At 42.4% G+C, this 22,825-nt stretch overlaps 1 protein-coding gene across 1 annotated transcript in view; it reads left to right on the plus strand.

The window, feature by feature from the left end:
* The first annotated feature begins 7,920 nt into the window (after positions 1-7,920).
* ACVR1C (activin A receptor type 1C) overlaps positions 7,921-22,825 on the plus strand; it is an 85,151-nt gene continuing 70,246 nt past the window's right edge. Inside the window, exon 1 of the mRNA XM_070422949.1 lies at positions 7,921-7,987. The gene's annotated coding sequence lies outside the window, so the exon portion shown is untranslated. The remainder of the gene's footprint in view (positions 7,988-22,825) is intronic.

A 22,825-nucleotide genomic window follows, 5' to 3' on the forward strand; every position in this document is an offset into this window, starting at 1 on the left:
TTTTATATTTTGCTTTTGGAAAACTTGGGAAACCAAGGACGGGCCAGACAAATAAACAGGCAAATAGAAAGAAACAAACACAATCATGTGGTTTCTTCCAGTAGGAAACAGGTCTCTCATGGCAACCAACATCCGTACATAAATTTCATTCATCATCATGACAGAAGAGGAAAACAAAGATCTTGTATTCTCCAAAGAATTTCATCAGCAATAGTAAATCCTTGTAAATTGTAATTATATTTAAGCATTCAACTTCTTTCTTTCTCACACAGTTATTAAAATTCTGCTCCTTATATTTGTTCTACTTTTTAAAAAATTAAAAGGACTTTTATGTCATCTTTATCATATTTCATATTATCAAAGATTTTGTCATGGCAAAATATTATTATCTCCATTTTGTGATAATTATAGTATTGACATTATATTTGCACAATTATTTAAAAGCATTTCATTCATAAAATAAGCCTTGAGGATAATTTCCCCATTTTATAAATGAAGAACATAAAATGTGGTGAAGTTGTAGCTAAATCGGGCTTAGTGGAGGTCTGTAACCTCACTTTCTAATTGTAACTTTAGAAAAATTAATCAACTTGCTTAAATTCTGGAAACTGAATAGAATCCTGGGCTTCTGTATCCCAGCTTGTCATTCCTTTTTGACCACCCACACTTTGAACATTGATCCCATTTGGAGACAATTACCTACCCTATGAATCCCTACCTCTCTCTATAAAAACCTGGTGCTCGGCTCCCAAGCCTCCCTGGAAGCTGCAGTAAAGGTGAAGAGAGCCAGAGCTAATGTTCAGATGCGGCAGTTGGGAGGTTCTAGCAGAATCATCACTGTCCAGTCAGACAGTTCCTTAACCAACATTGTTTGGTCACTTTTAAGGTTTACTCTCTCCCTTATCATTCACTTTCTACCCAAACCACTGTCTCTGGTTTAGCAATATGAATACAAAGGGGGGTGAATCTTTAGTTATAAAAATGCTGCTGTGTTGAGCTAACTTATTTATTCAACAAATTTAATGCTAGGAAAAGCAGAATTGGGGTCATGTGATCAAGGGTCTTAAATGTCATTTATTCAACAAGTATTTACTGAGTGCCTATTATGTGCCAAGCTGATTTCAGATGCTGATGTTAGAACTGCCAGTGCTAGAACTGGCAATATGTCTTAAATAGCTTTCAGTGATAGGACCACTATAAAAAGATCCTTCTGGCTGAAGCGTTGGGTGGAAAGGTTGAGAGGAGTGAATCTCAAGAGGAGACCAGTTATGCACCATTTGACATCCTATATAATAAAAGGCTAATATGCAAATCGACCAAACAGCAGAACGACCGGTCACTATGATGCACACTGACCACCAGGGGGCAAATGCTCAACACAGGAGCTGTCCCCTGGTGGTCAGTGCACTTCCACAGGGGGAGCGCCACTCAGCCAGAAGTCAGGGCTGGCGAGCACAGCGGTGGTGACGGAGCCTCTCCTGCCTCCATGGCAACACTAAGGATGTCCGACTGACAGCTTAGGCCCGCTCCCCTCTGAGGGCTCCCGGATTGTGAGAGGGTGCAGGCTGGGGGCTGAGGGACCCTCCCGAGTGCACTAATCTCATCACTGGGCCTCTACTTTCAAATAGAAGAAGATGGTAATCTGAATAGAAGGGTGGCAGTAAGGTAGAAAGAAGTGAAAAAAAAATGAGCAATTTTTATAAAAGTTGGAAATCTATAGTAAATGCTACTTAATTGGATGCGAAAGATATGGGAAAAAGAAGAGATGAGCTTGGGGAAAAACAAGGCATCTGGCTTGAGTGGTGACAATTACTTAGATAAGTGAGACAGGAGGAGAAGCAGGATTGCGGAGCAGGCTACATAGGTAGAGATGACAGTAGGACATATGAATCCAGAGTTCAGGAGCAAGGTCAGGGCTATAAACAAAGATTTAGGTGTCTTGAGCACATATCACAATAATAAACAGAAATCATGGTCATGGATGAGAACACCTGGGAATAATGTAGAGAAATGAGATAGTGTAGTAGTTCTCAAGGTGTGGTTCAGGGACCCTGTGGGTGCTCAAGACCTTTCCAGGGGTCAAAAAGGTGAAAAGCACTTCCATAAGTAATACTTAGATGTAATTTGTCTTTTCCACTCTTATTCTGATACAAATGACCAATGGAGTTTTTCAGAAGCTACATGAAGTGTCATTATGTGATCACTTTGAAGGCTAATGGATTGTGTGCTTGTGTATTCCTGCGTTTTACGGATTTTTCCATTTATATTTCTAATAGGGTAAATGTTGATAGATATAACCCACCGGAACATAAACTCTTTGGGGTCCTCAGAATTTGTAAAGTATAAAGGTGTGATGCTATCAGAAAATTTGAGAACCTGTGTGCTAGAGAATTTAGCATTGATTCTACAGACAAGGGTAATCATTAAAGATGTGTGGGCAGGAAGAACATAATCAGAGTCATGTTAGTAGAAAATTGTTCTGATGGCAGTCTTGAGGATACATTTTGATAGGGATAACATAAATTTGTGAAGGTGATTTGGTTAGTTGGAATTACACCTCAGGTATGAAGTTATTATGGACTTGGACTATGGAAATAAGAGTATGAATGACAATGGACAGCACAAAAGGAAAGTAAATCTGACTTTATTATGAACTGAATATGGTTGCTGTTGAAGAGGTGAAAGGAGTAAAGATAACTGAAGTTGGACCTATGTGAGGGAAGAAAGGTCTTGCTCTTCCTACAATTTTAAGCCCAGAAAAAGTGATTCCTAGCATCTGATGAGGATTCATGAGATGAGCATTGTCCAACAGAAATATAATAAGAGCTACATATGTAATTCTAAATTTCCTTCTAGCTGCATTAAAAATGTAAAAAGGTGAAATTTAATAATATATTTTATTTAACCCAATATATCCAAATAGTATAATTTCAATATGTAATTAACATAAAAACAGAGTTGGTTTTTTTAGGGGGGTTACTAAGTCTGAAACCCAGTGCATATCTTACACTTACAGTACATATCAATTCAGACTAGTCACATTTCAAGTGCTCAATAGCCACAAGTGGCTAGTTTTAGACACAGCAGCTTTAGACTACTCTTTTGCTTGAGTCAATATGATCAGAACTCTAATGTCGATTTGTCTGTGGTTGAAAAAAAAATCCTTTCTGAGTTACTTATCCAGAAAGGGATGGCTTTGTATTGAGTCATCTAACTCTCTTACCTCTTTGTGACCTCACTCTGGTACAACATAATTATAGGCGCATTCTAAGGGGATAACCCAACAGTGGTGGCTTGCTTACTTGGAACTGATTCTCTGACCTGCCTTTTACAGAGAGAGCCCCTACTGAATGCAGCTAATCAGCCCAGCACATTGACATTGGTTAGTGGAAGGGAAAACATAAAGTTTGAGTAATGTGAAAAGACCATATTAATAGTTTTAAAAGGATATGACAATCAATGAAGGGGGCAGCCATTTTGGAAGGTAGGGAAAACAGATAATTTAAGTGCTGAAAAAAAAAAACTAAGCTCTTGACAGTGGCTGATGAGCTGAGAAACTGCTTTGATATTTCCCATTATTCATGTCCACAGAGCGATCATTATTTTCCCGCATGTGAGACCCGAGCTGTCCCATAATGCAGGCACATTGAAGGCACATATGGTAGCATCTCAATAAAGGTTCCTGAACACATGACTATGTTTATGAAAAAGAATTAACAAAAGAAGAAGAAGGAGAAGGGAAAGAAGAGGCCAAGATTTCCTAATAAGCTGAGTGGAGATGAATGTGTCATGCACTTCTTCAGGGAGACTGTAGTTTAGGGAAGGAAAAATGCAGTAACACGATGAAAGATTAGACCTTGATTGTATATAGAAAATTATCATAGTATGCCTCCTCACCATATGCTCATTCCATGGTAAGTTTATATGCCAAAGTGAAATAAGAAAGTAAGATGCATGACATTTGGGTTTTTGGAAAGAATAATAATAAATAAATGAACAAACAAAATAGAAACAGACTCATAGATACAGAGAATAGATCAATGGTTGCCCAGAGGTGAGGAAGGTGGAGGGGCTAGGTGAAAAAGCTGAAGGAATTAAGAAGTACAAATTAGTAGCTACAAAATGGTCACAAGGATGTAATGTACAGCTTAGAGAAAAGAGTCAATAATATTTTAATGACTATGTATGGTCCCAGGTGGGTACTGGAAATATTGGAAGGTTCCCTTTGTAACATATATGATTATCCAACCACTACACTGACACTGAAATTAATACAAAATGATATTGAAGGTACTGTAATTAAAAAATAAAGTTAGAAATGAATAATAAAAGAAACTTGCATGATAAAAAAATTCCCAAACAACCACATCCAAAGATTAGTCATTTTCAAAGTTCAGTTATCACATACACTTATTTGCCTTATTGTTTTGGAACGCTATTCTGCAAATGTATCAGATCTTTTTAATCTCAGGTCCCTATTTTTGATTCCCTTGCTTATGTAAGAGTTACTCACCCAAAGTCTGTTTTGCTGATGGGTTATGAACTCCTCGATTATTTGTTGTTGAAGCTTTCTTTTGATTATGAGAATCTAGGAGTCATGATGTAGTGTTGCTATGGTAATGAATATGTACAAATAGAAGATTAAGGGCGGGGGGGAGGTTAAATCTTGTGACACATTAGCATGTAAATTTCTTTTCAGCGAAATAAAAAAGTCTCAAATGTACATTTTTCCATGTTACATATACAAAATATGAAAGATGTTATATCACATCTTGAACCATGCATTTGTATTGTTTACATTAAATAACAGAAGTTAGTCAATGTACTCCAAAGTGTATTTTCTTAATAATATTTCATTTAAAATATATTGGATTAAGATTGAGTTAATTTCCATGTACGTATGTGTGTATGTATAAATAAGTTATACTTTTAAGTAAAAAATGAGACATGTTGTAAGGATGAAGATCTTTTCTTGGTTGCCATAAAGGTGGCCTTAAGAACTCAAGAATATAAAAATATTATAATTGCCCAAGAATGTCCTTTATCTTCCAAGCTTCTGTATTATTGATATTGGAAGAAGAACATGCACAAGATGACAGAGGGAAATGGTTTTTGAAGACCTAGTTTAAAATACTACAAATTAAGAACTTGGATTTTTAAATTTTTAAAATTTATTTTATTTTATTTTTTTAAAATATATTTTATTGATTTTTTACAGAGAGGAAGGGAGAGGGACAGAAAGCCAGAAACATCGATGAGAGAGAAACATTGATCAGCTGCTTCCTGCACACCCCAAACTGGGGATGTGCCCGCAACCAAGGCACACGCCCCTGGCCAGAATCGAACCTGGGACCCTTCAGTCCACAGGCCAACGCTCCATCCACTGAGCCAAACCGGTTAGGGCAGAACTTGGATTTTTGACATATTAACCTTTTGTTGTTGTGTCACAGAATTTTGCAACCAGAATTCATGATTCTTTCATTGGCTGGCCATATACTGACTGTCAAGGCACTTAACAATTCTTTTGGTGTTTTATACTGTGCTTAAGACAAAGATCTTTGCTACCTGATGAGGATTCATTAGACCAGCACTGCCCAATTGAGATATTATATAAACCACATATGTAATTTAAATTTTTCTAATAGCCATATTAAAAAGTAAAAAGAAATAGGTGAAATCCATTTAATAATATACATTATTTAACCCAATATGTCCAAAATATTTTTATTCAACAAGTAAAATATATAAATTATTAATGATATATTTTATATTCTAATTTTGTATTATGTTTTTAAATTCCAGCATGTATTTCATACTTACAGCACATGTCAGTTTGAACTAACATGTTTCCAGTGCTCACTATCCATATGTGGCTACTGAAGATCACACCGTGTGGCTAGCAGATTACCATAGACACAATGCACCATTAGACTAAGAGGAAAGTGGTGAATTTGTTAAACTATTGAAGTTTTTCAACACCAGAATTCTCTGGAAAAGAACCTTGCTTTCTTGGAAGATCAGAGCTTTTCAACTTGCAAGGATGTTACTATTTTCAAGAGACAAAAGAAATATGTGGGGAGTAAATACCTGGCATTAGTGTTTACTGATGCCTTATGGCTTGGCACAGTGGTCACATTCACTACCCTTGTTAATCCCTGTCATGGGTCTGAGAAATAAAGGGGGGGGCGGGGTGCAAGTTCCATTTACTTTTGAGGAAGCAGGCCCATAGAGGACTCTACCTCCAGCTCCTTCAGTTCCAAATCTCTCCAGATTACCATGTAGGGTACAGTTACCAAATAATGAGCAAGCCAAGTCAGACAAAACATGTGTCCTAGCAATTTGTTGCCTTTTTTTTAAAGCATCTGTTTTGTGGGTGTCTGAAAGGGCTCAGGCTTGTCCCACATCTTTTTTTTTTTTTTCTGTTTTCTTGGATCCAGAATAAAATGAGAACAAAGTCTTTTTATGCTTGGGGATGTTTTGATTTAGCCAAGGTGGTGGTGGTGGTGGTGGTGGTGGTTGAAATCCTCAGGACTGTCACCATCATGCATCAAAGCCCAACCGTCATCCCACCCCGACACTGCGGGGTCCTTGGATGGTAAAGTCAGTTGTATATATCACTCCACCATAGGTCTTTCATAGACCTCAGAAAGAACACTTGGTTATTTCGAGCTGAGCTAGGTGAAGAAGCAAGTAATCTCTCTTACTTAAAGCAACTCATTTATATGACAATCACTTTTCAAGGTGCCCCATAACAGTAGAAATAACACCGGTAGTGGATTCTTGGCTTTTGGTTGTTGTTGTTGAGGTTAAAATACTACCATTCACGTCAATGTACGTGTAGGATTGAATTTAGGCTAATTTCTATTAATTGGTAACGTTGCCTTTGTATTTTCCATCACAATCCACATGGGGAGCACACCCATTATATAATAAACTCCAGGGATTTAAACAGCACTTAAACAAGTTTCTAATATATTACTTTAAATCGTCCTTCACTTCCCCTTAATCCTTGTGTATGATGTCCCCCCCGCCCCCTCCCCCCAATTTTTAATTGCTGAAAACTGTAGCTGCCCGAGATATATTCCATAGGATGAGTTCTCACCCTCATCACCTGGCGCAAGGGGGTCTAGCTTGAGTCGCCATTTCATACAGGGGAGGGTCGCAGGAAGTCATCCCGCAAGAGATGAAGTTTGTGAAACTAAAGCAAAGGGTAGCCAATGCAGTCGAATAATTGGTTATTTCCGGGGCTGAGCAGAGAGGGCGCCCTTCCACAGACTTGTGCACAGCCCGGACCAGTGGTGGGACAGGCTCGGCGGGAATGCACGGGGGTGTCTCAGGCTCAGTCTAGTTGGAAAACCCGTAGGGCACCGGACTACAAACAAACGCCAAGAGACCTGGACGGGTGGGTCTTCTGTAGCGACCTGCGGAGCGGACCACCAAAAAGCAATTGCTGCAGGGCTTAAGTTTTCTAAAGTCTTAGCAGGGCTTTCCCTGCCGTCCTGACTCCCACCTCCAGTCCAGGGGGCTCCACGCCACCCCACGCCCTTGCTTCCCCCCAGCTCTGGGCGGCCTCCGACAGCCGGCCCGACAGCGCCAGGCCCCAGGCGGTTCCGAGGGCGCAGGGGGCGGAGGCGCGGCGGGGGCGGGCCCTGGCACCCTCCTCCCCCCACCCCGCTCCCCTCCAGCGCGTCCCTGGGGTCAGTGGCAGGAGCGCCGCGCACCGCCAGCCACGAGGGGCGTGAGATGGGGGAGGCAGAAGAGGGGTGCGCCCTCACGGATTAGAGCCAACCGCGCACTTCCGAAGGCTGCGGGGCTGCGCTTCCCTCCCGCGCCCCGGGAACTTCAAAGCGGCGGGCGCTGCCCCGGCCGCCAGGTCCGCTCTGGGGCCTCGCAGCCCCGCGCGGCCGCCCGGTGGCCATGACCCGAGCGCTCGGCGCTGCGCTCCGCCAGGCTCTGCTGCTCGCCGCGGCCGCAGCGCTCTCCGCAGGTAGGACGGGCGCGGCTGCCCCGCGCTCACGCGGGGGGTGGGGGGGTTGGGCGCGGGGGAGTCGGGGATCGTCCCCGGGCGGGCGCGGTAGTTGAAGAAGGTGCTTGGAGCAAACTGACCTTCCACAGGGCGGAATGGGAAGCGCCAGTTGGATCGAAGGGGCGCTGAGTAGGGTGCGGGCACCTGACGCCTGGCAGGCGTAGGGGCAGACAGGTGTGTTGGGGACGAAGCCACCAGGGGGAGGGAAAAAGCTCTAGGGACTGTGTGGGGTTTGGGTAGTGGGTGAGGTAGGTGACAAATCTGGGGGCAGTTCGCAGAGGAGGAGAGTGTGTTGCTGGGTGTGCGCAGGGCTGGGAGCTGAGTGGCACCAGGAGTTCGCCCTGCAAGTGCCTGGGGGACGCTCTGTGCTGAGCTCCGCGCGGAGCGGAGCCAGGCGGTGGGAGGCTGCGGAGAGGTGGGGGCGATTCAGACCGAGTTTGAGGAGGCCAGAGATACCTCAGAAGCCGCTGGTGCCAAGCTATGTAGGCGGGAGTGGGAGCTTAAATCTGCGTGGTTTGCAACACACGTTGCTTTCGAGGTACGATTTTACCAAGAGTTGCAGGGGGAAAAAATTCTGGCAAGCGTCCCAGCGTTTATAACAGGTCTGTTTCTTGATAGGCTAAGTAGCCCGAGCTAGAAACCAAACGTTTCTTGATAATGTTTACTAGGAACTGGGGCAAATGCATCTTTGGTAAAAGCGAAGTGTGCCGAGATGAAAAACACATTTAACTCAGAAACTGTTTTGATTATAACATTATCCTGGGTTATGGAGAGCAGGAGCAGGATTCCTTGCTAACTCATTCTTGACACATTTCCGTCAGACATTTAAGACATTTGCACATAAAAGCCTGGTGTATTTTGGTAGAACTGCACTTGGCCCGGAGCTGACTTTGATGCGTTTTTGTTTTCCCAGATGACAATGTGTTTGACGGTAATAGCGATACTCCAGGGTGGGTAGTTTTTCTCTGAGTGACAATTCAGGAGAATGTTGTGAATAGTAGGATTGTTGCATGTACAGATTTCAGTGTTTCAGATGGTCTGAGAGAAACACTACATGCATTTAAGTGAAATTTTGATTATTGGGAGGGATTAATTAGGAAAGCAGTTACTCAGAGGTTATCAGGAAAATGATGAGAGAAAGTGACATTTTCATTCAGAGGTAATAAATTCATCAATAGGAAAAAAACAAAACTGACTGCGGAGTCTTTATAAGAAATGGGTGGGAACTCTGCTAACTTGGAAAGAATATTCAAAGTACTGATAGAATTTACAAAAAAAAAAATAGTCTTCAAGATATTTTGACTAGACACCTGTGAAATTGCCTCCGCAGGTTGTCCATTCAGTCTTATTTATTTAGGGAGCTAATAGCTTAGCTGCAGAGGTTTAAAAAAGACTCAATTATCTTTTTATATCTCTTGAAAGGTATGTTTTATTCTATGACAGAATCTTTTAGAGAATTTCAGAGACCCTGGGTATAGCAGCATGGCAAAGCAAGCCCTGCTATGTTCTGAAAAAGGAATGGAAACTTTTGACATTGAAATGTACAAAATAGAAAAAAAAAAAAAAGAATATCCATTCAAGTTTGATTGTTTCCTCAAAACCTGAAGGCTAAGAAAAATGCCTGATGTGGAGATAATGTGTCAATATAGTAGAAAGGTGCTTACCAAACTTGAACTTTACAATGAACTTTTGAATGTCACATAAATCATTTTCAAATCTCTTAAAGAAACTTTATCCTTCTTTGTATCCCACAGGAAAAAAAAAGTCTGTTGCTATTTACATTTTTGATTTTTAATATTTGTACAAATCTTTGATTATTTGGCAGGGGGATTCAAGGTTATTTATTTATTTATTTTGTTGTTGTTAATCCTCACCCGAGGATATTTTTTCATTGATTTTTAGGGTGAGTGGGAGAGGAAAGACAGAGAGAGAAACGTCAACGTGAGAGAAACACATTGATTGGTTGCCTCCTGCACGAGCCCTCACTAGGGCTCGGGCCAGGGAGGAGCTTGCAACCAAGGTATGTGCCCTTGACTGCAATCAGACCCGGGACCCTTTGGTCCACAGGCCGACACTCTATCTGCTGAGCCAAACCAGCTGGGGCTTATTTATTTATTTAACCTTCTAAGTTGTTTTTCTTATGTGGTTACCCAGTCACTTTTACAAATTACATTGTTAATCGTATTGGCCATTTTTGAAAATGTACATGCCATTATTGGCATGTTATATGAGAAGTTGTTATTGACAAGATGACATAGCAAAACTGCATGACAGAAAACGCCACCTTCCAGTTTGGCTCTGCTGAGCACCAGACCTAGGACCTTAAATATCTAAGGACATTGATAAACCAATAAAACGCCTTTTGCTTTGGCTGTTCTTCGCAGCAGCTCTCTCACCTCAGATGTGTCATGCATCAACAGCATAATAGAAACTATTGCTCTTGATGAGAATCTCAGTGGGTAATCACTGATGAGAATTTAGAGAAAATATTTATTGGTCCAGACTGGCTAAGAACTAGGCTCCTCTGAGTTACTCTCATTATGTACTTACTGGGTTTCTTGATGTTTCATAAGAAAGATCTGAGATAACCTCCCAACAGTTATCCTAGGTACTGAACAAAGAATTGGCAGAAAATGTCTCAAATTATAAGTTGTGCTTTGGATATTACATAGATTCATACATTCTCCACTAATTTTATGGAATTCCTTGGTCTTCTGGATGGGAAAGGATTACTAAACTGAAAACTGTTTCATTTAATAACCAGGGTGGGGGTTGGCTTCTCAGATAGTGAGATTCTTACCCCCGCCCCCCTCCGCTCCTCACTACCACCCTACACTTCCCACTATACATTTTAAGCTTTGCTGGATTTGAAAGTGAACACTTTGGATTGACTGGGTTTATAAATGCAAAAGGTATTGTCACCTTTGCCCTTCTTTAAGCACAATCATTTATTGGTTGATGGACACAAATGTGGCAAGAGGCTCTCTGTTTCCAAGGAACAAACTTCTCTAGCCCAGAAGAAACTCTGTGCAGAAGTCCTTGGGGGCATATTTCTTCACTGACTATAATGCTTCAACCTGTTTTCTAGCCTCAGATGTACGAAGTATAAAACAGAGAGTCCCCGGATTCACTATAATCATAGAAAAATAAAGGATTTGTGGTGTGAGAGAGAGGAAGAAAAGATGACACCACATTTTTGACCCAAGCCATGGAAGAATAGATCCTTACGTGGGTTGAGGCCTGGAGACAAGGGGACAGTGGCAGATTTGAAGCCCAGTTTTGGTTATGTTGAGTTTAAAGTGCTTATTAGACATTGAAGTGGGGATATCAAGTACGTAATTGGTTTTATGCACCTAAAGTTTAGGTTATAAGACTGGTCAGAAGATAAAAAATATGGAGCTAAGGGCCCTTATAGATAATTTTAAAAGATACATTAAATAGAGTCACAGGTTTAGTAATCATAGAACACTCAGTTAAATTGAATTTCAGATAAACAACAGATAATTTTTTATTACAAATATGTTCCAAATGTTACATGGTATATACTTATATTCAAAATTAATTGCTGCTTAATTCTACTTTAATTGGTGTTCTGTATTTTTATCTGGCAGTCCAACATTAAGGAGATATTGTGGTGAGATGACCAGCTTCTGATACATGTATTTCCAGCTCTTGCATCAGAAAGAGTAGTATAGACCCATTTCTAGTCCTTATCTCTTAAAACTGCTGTTCTAGCTCTGCTGCTGTCCCATATGCATCTCTGAATGGGTCACTGCCAGCTCTGTGCACTATCTCCATGCTTCTGAGTCAACAGGGAGGGATACCCAGCCTTTCCTGACCGTACATGAGTAGCTTATTAGGAAAGGATGTGTGAGAAAGATAAGAATAACTCTCTAGACTCCTTGCAAATGATGGTTAGTGAAAGAAGTTGGTTTTGCCAGCATTTATTGTCTTTTGAGTGTGATTGTTATTTTCAAATGTATTTTTAGAATACTTTCTTTTTGAATAAACATTTATATGTTTCTCTTATGGAGGAGCTGAGATCCAGTTTGTTGACTTTTTCTAGGCAGTGCTCGCATCACTTATTGTAAATAAGAGAAGGTTAAGAGGAGAGGTGAATGGATAGAGTCAGGGCTTGGAAGGGCTAGAGCCCCACAGGACCTGATAATCAGACACAGTTCGAGGGTTAAGAGCATGTTCCTACGAGAGTGATTGCAAGCCCTTTGGGAGAGGGGCAGGGATATGTAAATGTCAGCCAGAGGCTGTTTAGCTCCCGCTATAGCTATGTCTTGAGCTGCTACCAAATGACTGGTATTGGCTTTATTTGGCTATTTGTAGGGGAAAGTGTCCTATAAATGAATAACTGTAGGCCTGGGTCATTAAAAATCTCAAACAGATATGTTCAAATGTAAAGGGTTTATTTTAATAAACATTTAAAATGACGGCTAATTTTTAAGTATAAATAGAAAAAAGAACTAAAAAGGGGGGGAATGGAAAATTCTAAGCACAAAGATTATACTATGTATCATTCCTTATCATTTATATATGTGAAATTTTTTCTGGATTTTCCATTGCTTTGGGCTTCTGTGTCTTAAATTTTTCCCAGCTGGTATTCAAAATCTCAAGGTTTCTTTTTACATTGCTTAAGAAATTTGGATAATAATAGGATATGTTCATAAGTGATATAGAAATGCTACTTTTGCTAAGGAACCTAGGAATACCTAGATACGACCTTGGCTCAGTTGTGCCTAACTCTAGTCTAGAAGGGGTAACTAAGGGACACCTAGAAAAGGGAGGCAAAATAAGGCAAAGTAACGGTTTTGTTACTTGGTGTTTTAATCCTAAATTGCATGGCAGAACTCTAATATACTCTCCTTTTCTAAACTTTTACTAATTACTAAATAGCCTAAGGATAGAGAAAGGAGGTGTGGGATAAATCAGAATCCAGAATCCTGACACCGATACAGTCAAAAGTTTATGCAGTGCCTGGCAAAATAAAGCCAGCATACCAGAGCAGGGAACCTCTATTTTAATACCTGACCTTAGTCCATCCTCTATGGCAGCTCTGAAAAGAGTTCTGGGCGATAAACTCAAGGGTCACTGTTCAGTGAGGAAAAGTCGTGAGTCTGTGGAGAAAGGTGGTTGGGTCTCTTCTATGAGGAAGCAGGTCCTGTTATTCCCAACTTTCTATAAAGAGATGCAAAAGAAGGCATCATAAGCATGAGTCCTGTGCTTTTTGCATTCTTTGAAAGCTGGATCCCTAAAGCATGTGGGCCTCTTGGTTCCCTGGAATCTGAACAATATAAATCATTATTCCTCTCAATTGGGGATACAATAAAAAGTAGAAGGGAAGGAGGAGAGAGATTCAAAATGGCAGCAGAGTAAGTGGAAGCTACATGCACCTCCTTTCAGGATCAAACTGGAATTACAACTAAATTACAGAACAATCATACTGAATAACAAACTGAATACTAGCTGAAGGGTTTACAGAAGAAGCCACATTGATATGGGCAGGAAGCGTAGAGACATGAAAGGGGTTGGCCCCGCTCCCACGGGTGGCAGCTGAGGGATATCTCAGCTACAAGAGGGTTTCCCCTGAGAAGTTTGAGGTCTCAACCCCAGCCCAGAGCATCAGAACAGGGAAGAGGCACCCACATAACATCTGGCTGTGAAAATCAGTAGGAATTGTATCCATCAGGGAGGGACAGGAGTCTGCTAGAGACACAGGCACCCTTTTAAAGGGCTAACACATAACAGTTTATTCACAGTCACTTAACCAGGGCTGTGGTGAAGGGAGGGTGGAGCAGACTAGAGTCTGTGAAGAGAGTCTGAAGTTTCTGGCTCTGAGGAGAGCCCTGAGGGACAGCCTCCAGGATCCCTGTGCTGAGTCATTCTCCAATACCACAGTCGCCATTGCCATCTTTCTGGGGTGGAACACTCCCCTCTGTGTGGCATCAGCTTGAGGGGATGCAATAGTCCTACCCTCTGGCCTCCCTCTTGCACCACCCTGTGGAGCTCACATTCTACTGAGGAATCAAATGCCTTGGCCAGAATATAGAGGTCTGGGAAGACTCGGAGTGTCAGTGACTTAGTTGTGTGGCTTTGGGTTGGGGGCTATTCCCCCACTTTGCTGAGAACCTGACTGGTGCTTCCCCCTCACAGGAGATCCACTAGAACCACCTTCTGGGCTTCCGGCAGACCCACCCTGTGGGTTCTGGCTCCAGCTCAGAAGGCCCCGCCCACCTGACTTCTGGTGGCTCCACCCTGCCAAAATCAGGGCAAAATCTGACTGAGTGGTGTGGTTCTGGGGGAGGGGCCACACCACTCATATTTCCCGAAGCCTGACTGGTACCTTCCCCTCGTGGAAGATCCACTAGCCCCATACTCCTGACTCCCAATAACCCCACCCTTCTGAGCTCCATCTCCTCGTGGCAGAATCTGGAACAGATTGAGCTGTGTGGCTTCACAATAGGAGCCATTTTTTCCCTTGCACACCTGATCTGAGCAGAGGCCTCCCTTCACATGGCCAAATCGTGGTCTCTTTGGGCATGATAAATTCTGCCAGCCTCACCCTGATAACTCCCTGAGTCCCTGCTTCACCACAAAGGTGTGAGAGCACCCACTGGGTGGCAGTGACACCACAAGCCAGGCTCCCCAGCACTACACTAAGTTTGAATTTGTATCAGTCTGGTCAACATCACTCATCCCTATCAGGTGACTCATTGTGAATGTCTCATAGGCAACTTGAGCACACCCAGAGGTTTTTTCAGTGACTGAGCCTAACAGGTAGCCAACAGGTGGAAGCAGATGGAGGTGGATCTGGATGCCTTGGGACTTATGCTCACCTCCCAGGCAGGTGCTGGTGAAAGCCAGCCTTGGTGTACAGCTTGGTCCTTCCTGAGCACACCCAGGCCCAGCAGAGGCAGCTACAAACTTTAGATTGCTTGTAGCTCCAAACAAATTGCCAAGTGCCAGTCACAGGCAGCATCATACATTACCTGCACTAGAGTCCCTCTCAAGAGGTCCAGAACCAATAACTCAGTGGCCAGCTTCAGACAACACAAAGAAGGATCCAATAAGCTTCACAAGTGGCATATTCAAAGGGAGATCTCGGCAGGCACCAAACCCTGCTGAGTCAAATTTCACTTCATGGAGTCAGCATCTGCACAGTAGGTTGCATGCCATGGTAGGGGTTGAGCCTCACAGTTAGTCAGCCTGAGGGTCTGTCCCATACATGAATGGGCCAGGAGCAATCAAGACTCAATTACAATAAGAGGGCCCACATAATGCACACAGGGGACATTCATAGAGCACCCAGCACAGGTGATCAAGGAGACTACACCAATGGAGCCCAGAGGACACCTACTACATAAAGACTTCCCATGAAGACTGGGAGTCATAGCAAATCTAATACACAGAAAGAAATCCAAAGAGGTAGCCAAAATGGGGAGACAAAGAAGCAGGCTCCAAATGAAAGAACAGGATAAATCTCTAGAAAAAGAACTAAATGAAATGGAGGCAAGCAATTTATCAGAGTTCAAAGTAATGATTAAAAGAATGCTGAACAGAATGAAAAAGGACATAGAAACCATAAAAAAGGACCAGACAGAAATGAAAAATATAATATATGAAATGAAGAATACACTAGAAGGAATAAACAGTAGGTTGGATGAAGCAGAAGATTGAATCAGTGGTTTGGAAGACAAGGTAGAAAAAAACATCCAATCAGAGCAGAAAAAAGAGATAATAATTTAAAAAAAATGAGGATAGTTTAAGGGACCTTTGGGGCAACATGAAGTGTAACAACATCTTCATCATAGAGGTACCTGATGGAGAAGAGAGAGAGCAAGGGATTGAGAACCTATTTGAAGAAATAATGACAAGGCTTCCCTAACCTGGTGAAGAAAAAAGACATACAAATCCAAGGATCACAGAGAGTCCCAAACAAGACGAACCCAAAGAGGCCACACCAAGACATATTATAATTAAAATGGCAAAGTTAAAGACAAAGATAGAATTTTAAAAGCTGTAAGAGAAAGAGTTGGTTACCTACAAGGAACCCCAGTAAGACTCTCAGCTGATTTCTCAGCAGAAACATTTAAGGCCAGAAGGGATTGGCATGAAATATTCAAAGTGATGGAAGCAAGAACCTACAACCAAGACCACTTTACCCTGTAAAGTTACCATTTAAAATTGAAAGAGAAATAAAGAGCTTCTTAGACAAGAAAAAGCTAAAGGAGTTTGTTACCACTGAATAAGTATTACAAGAAAAGTTAAAGGGCCTGTTTTAATCATCATCATCATCATCATCATCATCATCATAGCCAAGTAGAGGAACATAGGTAAAAGAATAAAATGGCAATAAATACATACCTATCAATAATCACTTTAAATGTAAATGGCTTAAATGCTCCAATCAAAAGACACAGGGCAGCTGAATGGATAAGAAAACAAGGCCCACATTTATACTGTCTACAAGAGACCCACTTCAGAACAAAAGATACACACATACTAAAAATAAAGGCCTGGAAAAAGATATTTCATGCAAATACAAATAAAAAAAGCTGGGGTAGCTATATTATATCTGACTAAATAGACTTTAAAACAAAAGCTTTTGTAAAAGACAAAGAAGAATACTACATTATGATTAAGGGAGGAATCCAACAAGAGGATAAAGTGAAATAAACCAGTCAGAGAAAGACAAGCATCACATGATCTCACTTATATGTGTAATCTAATGAACAAAATAAACGGATGAAGAAAAAAGAAGATCCAGAGACATTGAAGCATGGAACAGACTGACATATTTTAGAGGGAAGGGGGCGTGATAGAAAGAGATTAGCCAATGAACTTATAAACACATATGCATAGTCCATGGACAGATAATAGTGTGGGTAAGGTCTGGGGAGGGGATGGAAGTGGGGTGGAGGAGATCAAAAGGGGGAGAAAAGGGGACATCTGTAATACTTTTAATAATTAAAAAAAAGAAAATAAAAGGTTATAATCCCAAATATTTTTGCACCAACATAGGAGCACCTAAATATGTAAAACAAATGTTGATGGACATAAAGGGAGTATGGAGCTTCGTCCATATATAGTCATAGTAGAGGATTTTAACACCTCACTGACATCAATGGATAGATCTTTCAGAGAGAAAATCAACCAGGAAATGGTGGCCTTAAATGACATACTAGATCAGATGGGTTTAATTTATATCTTCAGATCATTTCACTCCAAAACAGAAGAATATACATTATTTACAACTGCACATGGAACATTTTTGAGGATAGACCACATGTTATGACACAAAGCAAGTCTCAATTTTAAGAAGATTGAAATCACATCAAGCATCTTCTTTGACCATAATGGTATGAAACTAGAAATCAATCACAAGAAAAACCCCTGAAAAACACACAGAGCATGGAGGCTAAATAACATTACTAAACAATGAATAGGTTAACCATGAGATCAAGGAATAAACTTTAAAAAATACTCTGAAACAATTGAAAATGAGAAAAAACAACTCAAAATTTATGAAACACAGTGGAAGCACTTCTAAGAGGGAAATTCATACAGGCCTATTTCAAGGAACAAGAAAAATCTTAAATAAACAACCTAACTTTACGCTTAAAGGAACTTGAAAAAGAACAGCAAACTACACCTTTATAGTCAATATTTGACAAAGGAAGCAAAATCCTACAATGGGGTAAAGATAGTCTATTCAATAAATAGTGTTGGGAAAATGGACAGATATGTGCCAAAAAATGAAACTACACCACCTTCTTACCCCATACACAAAATGAACTCAAAATGGATTAAAAACTTAAATGTTAGACTCAAAACTATTAATATCCTAGAAGAAAAATAGTAAGAATTCTTGGACATTTCTCATAGCAATATTTTTTCTGATATATCTCCTTGGGCAAGGGAAATGAAAGAAAAAATAAACAGATGGACTTCATCACACTTAAAAGTTTTTGCACAGCAAAGACAACCATCAACAAAATGAAAAAGACAACCAACTGAATGAAAGAAGATATTTGTTGATACATTTGATAAGGGATTAATATTCAAAATTTATAAAGAACTTATAAAACTCATCACTAAAACAAACAATCCAGTTAAAAAATGGGCAAAGGACCTGAATAGATATTTCTTCCAAGAGGACATACAGATGTCCAATAGACATATGAAAAGATGCTTAATGTCACTAATCATCAGAGAAATTAAAATTAAATTTGCAATGAGATATCACTTCACACCTGTCAGATTGGCTATCATCAATCTACACTAATAAAAGAAAAACATGGTAATTAGCTTATGACCGCTACCCTTCCCATTGGCTAATCAGCATATCCTTATGCAAATTAACTGTCAGCCAAGATGGTGGCCGGCAGCCAGGCAGCTGGAAGCAAACATGAGGCTTGCTTGCTCCAGTGACTGCAGACTCCAATGTTCCCCGCCTGACTTGCCGGCCTCTGAGCTGCAACTCTAAGAAACATTGTAACAAATATAGAAGCTAAACAAAACCCCAGAAACCAGCTTTCAGCCAGCCGGGATCTCAGAGCTGGAGTTATACATTGTTTCGATTATAGAACGGCAAACAAACAGATACCTGCTTTCAACAGCAGAAGCTTCAGAGCTAGAGCCAGAGCTAAAGCTGGCCCAGAATAAAAAAAAAAAAAAAAAAAAAAAAAGGAGCGGTTGGGAGCTTCAGTCAACTGCCAACCTGAAAGCAGCCCTCAGCTACTCACCCAGACTGGCCAGGCACCCCAGTGGGGACCCCCACCCTGAAGGGTGTGTGACCAGCTGCAAACAGCCATCATCACCTCATCCAGGCTGGCCAGGCACCCCAGTGGGAGCCCCCACCCTGATCCAGGACACCCTTCAGGGCAAACCAGCCAGCCCCCAGGCCTCTATCCTATATAGTAAAAGGGTAATATGCCTCCCAGCACTGGGATCAGCGGAGCTGCGAGGCCTCCTGGCATCGGATCAGCGTGACAGGGGGCAGCACCCAAACCCCCTGATCGCCCTGCGGCTCTGTGTGTGACAGGGTGCGGCGCCCCAACCCCGCCCCCCCCACAGGCCCTGCTCTGTGTGTGACAGGGTAGAGCCATAACTTCCCCATCGGCCCTGCCCTGAGTGTGAGAGTGGCGGTGCCCCAACCCTCTGATTGGCCCTGCTCTGTGTGTGATAGAGGGCGACGCCCCAACCCCCCTCCCCACACGGGCCCTGCTCTGTGTGTGATGGGGTAGAGCCATAACCTCCCCATCGGCCCTGCCCTGAGTGTGACAGTGGCAGCGCCCCAACCCCCTGATCGGCCCAGCTCAGTGGGTGATAGAGGGCAGTGCCCCAACCCCCTGATCCGCCCTGCTGTGTGTGTGACAGGGGGCGGTGCCCTAACTCCCCTATCGGCCCTACTCTGTGAGTGACAGGAGGGAGCTCCTTAACCCCCTGATCGGCCCTGCTCTGTGCATGACAGGGGGGAGCTCCCCAACACCCTGATCGGCCCTGCTCTGTGTGTGACAGGGTATGGAACCCCAACCCCCCTGATGGGCCCTGCTCTGTGCGTGACAGGAGGCAGCGCCCTAACCCCCTGATTGGCCCTGCAGGGTACGGAGCCCCAACCCCCCTGATGGGCCCTGTTCTGTGCGTGACAGGGGTCAGCACCCCAACCCCCTGATTGGCCTTGCTCTGTGCGTCACGGGGTGGTGCCGCAACCTCCCCATCGACCCTGCCTTGAGTGTGATGGGGGCGGTGCCCCAACCCCCCAATCATCCCTACCCTGAGCATGACTGAGGGTGGCATCGCAACCTCCCAATCCGCCCTGCTCTGTGCATGACAGGGGGTGGCGCCCCAACTCCCCATCAGCCCTGCTCTGAGCCCCACCAGGGGCTGCACCTAGGGATTGGGCCTGCCCTCTGCCACCCAGGAGCAGGCCTAAGCCAGCAGGTCGTTATCTCCCGAGGGATCCCTACTGCGAGAGGGCACAGGCCGGGCTGAGGGACCCCTCTTCCCCCGCGTGTATATATATATATATATATATATATATATATATATATATATTTATATGAAGAAAACTCAGCTATTCTTTATATATATATATATATATATATATATATATATATATATATATATATAAAACCCTAATATGCAAATAGATCCAATGGCAGAACAACTGGTCACTATGATGTGCACTGACCACCAGGGGGCACGCGTGGAACATGGCAGGCATCGGCAGCAGGTGGTAGAGCACAAAACATGGCAGGTGTTGGCTGCAGCGGGATGGTGGAGCAGGTGAGCAGGGGCACCAGACCACGGCGTGGCACCAGTTGCTGTCATCAGGATGAGCCTCTGATGGTTACTGTGTGCCGTGGTCCCGTCCGGCGCTTGCACCTGCTGACAGCGCTAAGTGATCGGAGCCAGCGCTGAGTGCCAGCAGCAGGTGCAAGCAGTGGCTGCTGTCCCCTATTTCCCCGAGGGCTTCTCCACCTCTCCCTGCTTCTGAGAGGCAATCAGGGCAGTAGCCACAGCTTGTACCTGCTGCTGGCACCGACCCCAATCACTCTGCGCCGTCAGCGGGTGTGAGCGGGGCCAGCACCATCAGCACCTGGGAGCCGTGGCTGTGGAAGCGGGGTTGCTGGCAGACAGGGGGCGGGGTGCCACAGTGGAAGGGGCCAGATGGGGGTGTGGAGGATGGGCCGAGACCTGCCCCTGTGCCGACTACAGCCTTGTGGCCCATGGTTCCTTTCAAGGTGCACAAATTCATGCACTGGGCCCCTAGTAAATCAATAAATAAGTGTTGGCGAAGATATGGAGAAAAAGGAACCCTTGTGCACTGTTGGTGAGAATGCAGATTGGTGCAGCCACTGTGGAAAGCAGTATGGAGCTTTGTCCAAAAATTAAAAATGGAACTGCCTTGTTACCCAGAAATTCTACTTCTGGGAATATAGCTGAACAAATCTGAAACAATAATTCAAAAATATATATGCACCCCTATGTTTATTGCAACGTTATATACAATAGCCAAGTGTTCATCAGTAGATGAGTGGTACATTTACACAACAGAATACTACTTGGTTGTGAATAAGAGGGAAATCTTACCCTTTGCTACAGCATGGAGGGACCTACGAGCATTATGCTAGGTAAGACAAGTACATGATTTCACACATATGTGGAATCCAATGAACAAAATTAACTAATAAGCAAAATAGAGACAAACTCATAGAGAGCAGGCTGACATCTATTGGGGGCAGGTGAGGGTAGGTGGGGGACAATGGAGAAATTGACTAAAAAATAAAAAAAAGAAAGAAAACTCATGGACATGTACCACAGTGTGGTGATTGGGGAAATAAAGGTTTGGGGTAAGTGGAGGTGGGTATAGGAGGGATAAATGGTGATGGAAGGATACTTTATTTCGAGTGGTGAACATAGAATACAGAGTACAGATGATTTGTTGCGGAATTGTGCACCTGGAACCTGTATAACTTTGTTAACCAGTGTCTCCTCAATAAATTTAGTAAAAAGGGATAAACAAAACAAAAGGAAGAGCTAGCAAGGAGGTGAATAGGAGTATGAAATAGATAAAGAATACTTTTTTTCCATAGAAGCCAAAACTCAGGTATTCTCAGGAGATGTTCCCGTGCATTCTCACATGGCTCTTGGCTTCATCTACTTTGATTGGCCAACCAGGCTAACAAGGTTATGCTCTGTCCTGATTCTTCCCTTTTTCTCCTCTGGACTAACTCCCTGTTCCTTTTCTTCTTCTTTTTTTCTCTTTTTTCTCTTTTTGTTGTTGTTATGGTAGGTATGTGAAGATACTGTTTCTTTGGAACTGTTTTAAATTAACCCCCTCAAGAATTCATGGGTGAATCATTTACTATGACTCAAGAACTTGGCTTATTATTTTTTAAAACAATTTAAATGTGCCAGTGACTTAAGCATCCCAAATTAGATCAATCTACTTTTTCATTAAACTTTTCACATCAAGAAAATGATTAGTATACTCTAATTTTGAAAGTGAAACACATTTTTTCCTGATCTGTCTTACCATCCTTATCTCATGACAGGGTAAAATGACAAAGATAGATGCCATATCTCTGTATGTTGATTAAATTTCTTAGAAATTTTTGTTCAAAGCCATAATTTTTTTTGGTTACATAAATATATATTTATTCTCTTGTTTTCCTAACAAGAATGAAAGTTGATAAACCATAGTATTTCTTGTAATTTTTTAAAAATTAAATCTTTATTGTTCAGATTACATTTGTTCCTCTTTTTTTCCCCCCATAACTCCCCTCCTCCTAGCTCCCGCCCCACCCTCCGCCCTCACTCCCCACCCACTGTCCTCATCCATAGGTGCACGATTTTTGTCCAGTCTCTTCCCACATCTCCCACTCCCCTTTTCCCCGCAAGAATAGTCAGTCCATTCCCTTTCTATGTCCCTGATTCATTATAATCACCAGTTCATTCTGTACATCAGATTATTTATTCACTTGATTCTCACATTCACTTGTTGATAGATGCATGTTTGTTGTTCATAATTTATATCTTTACCTTTTTCTTCTTCTTCCTCTTCTTAAAGGATACCTTTCAGCATTTCATATAATACTGGTTTAGTGGTGATGAACTCCTTTAGCTTTTCCTTATCTGTGAAGCTCTTTATCTGACCTTCAATTCTGAATGATAGCTTTGCTGGATAAAGTAGTCTTGGTTGTAGGTTCTTGGTATTCATCACTTTGAATATTTCTTGCGACTCCCTTCTGGCCTGCAAAGTTTCTGTTGAGGAATCAGCTGACA

This window comes from Myotis yumanensis, unplaced genomic scaffold (assembly GCF_028538775.1).
Source record: "Myotis yumanensis isolate MYYU_CA2020_CCGP unplaced genomic scaffold, mMyoYum1.0.hap1 SCAF_8, whole genome shotgun sequence".
In the NCBI taxonomy this organism is placed as follows: domain Eukaryota; kingdom Metazoa; phylum Chordata; class Mammalia; order Chiroptera; family Vespertilionidae; genus Myotis; species Myotis yumanensis.